Below are 6,000 nucleotides of genomic sequence, written 5' to 3' on the forward strand. Positions count from 1 at the left end.
ACTAATTGCACAATTAGGAAGAAATCGCGGGACAAATCTTTGGAGCCTAATTAGTCCATGATTAGCCATAAGTGCTATAGTAACCCATATGTGCTAATGACGGATTAATTAGGCTCAAAAGATTCGTCTCGCGGTTTCAAGGCGAGTTATGAAATTAGTTTTTTCATTCGAGTCCGAAAACCCCTTCCAACATCCGGTCAAACATCCGATGTAACACCTAAAAATTTTCTTTTCGCAAACTAAACATGCCCTATATATAAAGTGAATTAGAATTTGATGAACCTTCACAAAATACAGAGACCAAAAACTATTCAAACTTAGGAGTATTTTTTTTATCAAAAACTATCTCATCTCATCCCTCAAAGTGGAAATTTTCTCTGAATTTGTGCTTCCTCTTGTGTGTTTGTGTGATTTTCACTGCTCTTGACCAAATACTCTCTTTTTTTTTTTTGCACAGAGAGGTACAGATAATGGTCGCCACTATTTGATGCATATGAACAGTCTAGCTCATCACTCCAAACTGGGATTTTACCTCTACTGTTAGATATCCTGGAAAATGGCTAAACTCATGCTGGAGAGAAATGCAAGCAACTTAACTGATGAACAAAATAAGACGTTTTTTTTTTCCAAGTTTAGCTCAGCTAGTCAAATTCCTTAGGGTGGAATCAGCACACCCGGGATTAAGTCCTAGATTTGACACGAATACTCATATTTATGACTAATTATTCTTTCAGTCGTAGCTAGGTGATGCACCCATCGACAACGAGGTACTTATGATGACTTCGTCAATCTCAAAATATACTGGTCCAATCTTTTAAATATACTCATAGAGTTAGAATGTGCGTGTGTTTCTAGACGTGAGTATATACGTGTTGTGAGCGTATGCATTTGTACAATATTTAAAAAAGTACGATTTTTTGTGAATTTTGTGCAAAGTTACATGAGAAAAAGAATAAGCAAACAAATACTAGTACTGTTACGAGAGGAGTTTGTTATTGGGTTTAAGTCCCATATTGGATTTTTATTGTATGAAGCATAGTCTTTTGGACCGTGTATACCATCTTTAGTTATCTTTCCTCCGTTCCAAAATATAACAATTTCTCCACCAACATTCCTTTCCCAACCAATCACAACACTCCACTATTCACTTTTTCCACCTACCTCCACTTCTTAACCAATCACAATCTTTTTCTATTTAATTCTACATATTATCTTAATAATCGTGTTCAACTCTAAAACTCTCTATATTTTGGGACGGATGGAGTAGCTTCATGGAATAAGTTCACTCTAGGTCCCTCGATTTGTCGCCCAGTCTGATTTTCGTCCCCAGTCCAGAAAACCGGATACAACACATCCTCCAACTTACAAAACCAGTGCAAACGAGGTACTCGACAATATTTGACCTCGGTTTTGGCTGACGTGGCGCCTACATGGATCGTTTGACTAGGTCTTCATCCTATGTGGCATTGACATAGCGCTTACGTGGCATTTTGATTAAAAAAAGGCAAAATTGAAAACTAAAAAAAATTAGAAAAATATGCGGTGTCGATATGTCAGTCAAACAATTAAAAAAAATAGTGGGACCAACATGTCAGTGGGTCACACCACTTCACCTCATCCTCTCAACTTCTTTCCCCCCTCTCTCCACCAACGCTCTCTACTCTCTCCACCAGCGAGCACGCTTAGAGAGGGACGAGGCAGGGAGGCCAGCGATGGAGGCGGGGAAGCCAACGAGGGGGGGGGGCGGAGGGTGAGATCGGGCCCGCGATGCCGCTGCTCCACCCGTCGCCTGCTCCATTCCAGGAGATGTCCTCGTCAGAGCTCAAGCCCTGTGGGACCATCTACTTCCCCATCACCGACGACCCCCCAGAGCCGAGAGCGGAGGGCGACGCTGAGAGGGAGGACGGTGCCGAAGGGGACGAAGATGTGGGGGACATCATGAAGACGCCTCCGCTCCGACCACCGCCTACCCGGCTCCGCACCACCCGCCTGCTGTAGCTGCCGCAGTTCCGCCTGCCACACACCTCGCTCTACCGGTCGGCCGCTCCACCAGTATAGTGCAATCTATGTCCAACCATGGAATCTATCGGAATATCATCGGTCTTACCACAACATTCTCCATTCCTGAAAATTCCTCATTGGGTAGATTCTATCAAAAGATCCTGCCGCTCCATGCGTTGCGCCCCTCCACCGCCCACATGCCGAAAAGGGGAAGGGAGAGAGGAGTAGGGAGCGATTTCCACCGCTCCGACTGCTGCGTGCCCGGCACGGCCAGCTCCGACCGTTGCCACTCATCCCACTGCAAGCCCCGCTCCACCGGTCAGTCATTCCGCCCCGCCGCTCCACGCCATCCACTTCCCATATGCTGAAAAGGGGAAGGGAGAGAGGAGTAGGGAGTGGCCGCCACCCTGCTCTGGCCGTCGCCGCTCTGCCCACCCCACTCCGGCCACCTCTCCGCCCGCCGCTTGCCCCTGTGCCGCCGCTTTACCCTGCAGGGGGATAGAAAGAAGAGGGTAGTTTTGAGGATGACATGTTGGGCCACATGGGCCCCACCATTTTTATCATTATTTTATGTGTGACTGACATGTGGGTCCCATGGGTTTTACTATTTTTCCGGATCTAATTGCTACGTAAGCGCCACGTTAATGCCACGTGAGACGAAGACCTAGTCAAAGGATCCATCTAGGCGCCACGTCAGCCAAAATCGGAGTCAACACTGCTGACGGACCTCGTTTGCATGGTTTGTAAGTCGATGGATGCGTTTAATCCGGTTTTTCGGACGGAGGACGGAAATCAGATTGGGCGACACAATGAGGGACCTAGAGTGAACTTATTCCTAGTTTCGCATGAAATGCCTAGGCTTATTGTTGGGCTACAAATAAAAGGCCGTGTTTCGGCTAGGCTGGACAACAAGTCCATTAAAGCCTTTACTGTCACCAGCTTTTAGGCTGGATACCAAGATACAGCCCATTAAGGCCCTCTTTGATTAGGCTTAGATTTATTGGCTTAGACTTTTAAGTTAGCTTATTGGCTTATATGATTTATAAGCCGATGGATTTAATGTCCTAAGTTTAATGGTGGAGTCATGCATCTACCTCACATAAGCCAAAAAAGCTTCTCCAACTTAGCTTTTGGCTTAATAGTGTTAGACTGGCTTATAGCTTTAGAAAAGCCAAACGAAAAAGCCGCTTATTTGTTTAGGCTTAGACTTTTCGGCTTATAAATTAGCTTATAAGCCTAAACAAAGAGGGCCTAATACTTTGTCTCCGTTATAGTTTTCCAGAGAGGGGATTTTTTTTTAAAAAAATACCTATATATAAATTAAGTTTAAAGATGATAAACCTCTCACAAAATAGAAAGACCAGAAGCTATTCAAACATGTTTATCCACAACTATCTCATCCGTCAAAAGCATATTGTTTAGTAGAAAATTTAAGTGATAAATTAGGTCATGGGGTATGATCAATGATGAACCAACCTGAACCTAAAATGGTTTGATTTTATATTTGCTCTGACCAGACAATCTGTAACTCACTTAACAGTCTTGAAGAACCTTTACCTTAAGATATAGTGGTTGACCTAAACTTGCTTTACTGTCATGCCAGGTTTCTCAAGCAGGAGTCAACATTATTTTATTGTTGAAGTCAAGTACTAGTGTGCATAGATTGTCCAGGAGAAGTTGGGAAAAGTTAAAAAATTATTTTATGGCGCTGTGGTTCCAAAATAATGTCGCGTGTTTGTTATGGAGTCAGTGGTCATTTTTCCAACACATGAAAACTTTGCTCCCTCGTTAGTTGAAATTAAAATTAACTAGAGTAGTGGTTGATATCCTTAAATTCACATGGGGTACGCTATCAATTACTATACAGTTATTTCCTTAAATTCACATGGTTAAATTCTTTATGGTGGAACCAGCACACCCGGGTGGTTAAATTCACATGAGCATATCCATTGTTAGCTTATTCTAGATTTGACATGGATGCTCGTATTTATTACTAATTATTCTTTGAGTGATAGGTGACATATCCATCGCCAGAGACTTCGTCAATCTCAAGATATGATGGCCTAATCTTTCAGATATGCTCAAAGAGGTAGGATGTGCGTGTGTGTTTATAACGGTAAGTATATGCGCGTTGTGAGCATCTACATTTGTACTATGTTTTTAAAAAATGATTTTTCATGAATTTTGTGCAAAGTTACATGAGAAAAAGAATAAGCTAACAAATACTAGGAATACTATGAGGGGAGTTTATTATTGGGTTTAAGGTTGTGTTTAGGAGGACCCGCCACGCAAAACAAACCTTGTATTATTGCATGGTTAATTAAGTATTAACTTTTTTAAAAAAATAAATTAATATGATTTTTTTAAAAACAACTTTCATATATAAAGTTTTTGCATAAATCATACAGTTCAGTAGTTTGAAAAGCGTGCGCGCGGAAAACGAAAGAGTTGGGGTTGGGAAAATGAGGGAATAACACAGCCTAAGTCTCATGTTGGATTTTTTTTTTATTGTATGAAGCGTAGGAATTTTTTTTCATTTTTAAATTTTTATTTTTTATTATTTACAGAAATATTTTACCGGCAAAAATATTTACAGAAGTAGACCCTGCCCCTACCGAGGGCGGCAGTGTGACGTGAGGGACGGACAAGATAAAAAAAATAGAAAAATGCATTTTCGGTAAGGCGAAAATTGCATTTGCCCCCTTGTAGCCCTTGCAGAGGGCGGCAAGGGACCTCAGTGCAAAATGTGCACACCTTTCCGCCCTCCATTTGGGCGGCAGGGGCCATTTTTGTAAATATTTTGGGTGGTATAATATTTATGTAAATACTAAAAAATAAAAATTTAAAAATGAAAAAAAAATTCTGGAGCATAGTACGCTTGAAAGGCCTAGGCCCAAGCTAGAGAGGTGGATCAGATTATTGTTGGGCTACAAATAAAATGCCATGTTTCGGCTAAGCTGGAAATTAAACAAGTCCATTAAAGCCTTTACTGTCACCAGCTTTTAGGCTGGAAACCAAGATACAGCCCACTAACACTTTGTCTTCGTTATAGTTTTCCGAGAGTAGGGAATATTTTTTTAAAACAAATTACCTATATATAAATTAAGTTTAAAGATCATAAACCTCACAAAATAGAAAGACCAGAAGCTGTTCAAACTTATTTATCCACAACTATCTCACCCCTCAAAATCATACTGCCTCCGTTTTATCATATTATAAATCGTTTGACTTTTTTTCTAGTTAAATTTCTTTAAGTTTGATTAAGTTTATAAAAAATATAGTACTATTTTCAACATAAAACAAATATACTATTATAAATATTTAATGTTTGATTTAATGAATTAATTTGATATTTTAAATGTTGCTAATTTTTTTATAAACTTGATCCAACTTAATAAAATTTAACTGGAAAAAAGCCAAACGACTCATAATATGAAACGGATGGAGTATTATTTAGTAGAAAATGTAAGTGATGAATTAGGTCATGGGGTATGATCAATGATGAACCAACCTGAACCTAAAATGGTTTGATTTTATATTTGTATTACTCTGACCAGACCATCTGTAACTCACTTAACAGTCTTGAAGCGCCTTTACCTTTAAGATATATAAGTAGTGGTTGACCAAAACTTGTTTAACTGTCATGCCTGGTTTCTCAAGCAGGAGTCAACATTATTTTATTGTTGAAGTCAAGTAGTGTGCATAGATTCTCCACGAGAAGTTGGTCAAAAAATAATCTTTTTTATGGCGCCGTGGTTCCAAATTAATGTCGTGTTTGTTATGGAGTCAGTGGTCATTTTTCCAACATTTGAAATCTTTGCTCCCTTATTAGTTGAAATTAAAATTAACTAGAGTAGTGGTTGATATCCTTAAATTTACATGTGATACGCTATCAATTATTATACAATTATTTGCATAATGATTTTTTTTCTGAAAATCTAACTATTCCTTCAGTTTCTTTTTTTTTAAAAAAAGAAACTTTAGTAAACGTGCACACTA

This window comes from Oryza glaberrima, chromosome 4, assembly GCF_000147395.1.
Source record: "Oryza glaberrima chromosome 4, OglaRS2, whole genome shotgun sequence".
Taxonomy (NCBI): domain Eukaryota; kingdom Viridiplantae; phylum Streptophyta; class Magnoliopsida; order Poales; family Poaceae; genus Oryza; species Oryza glaberrima.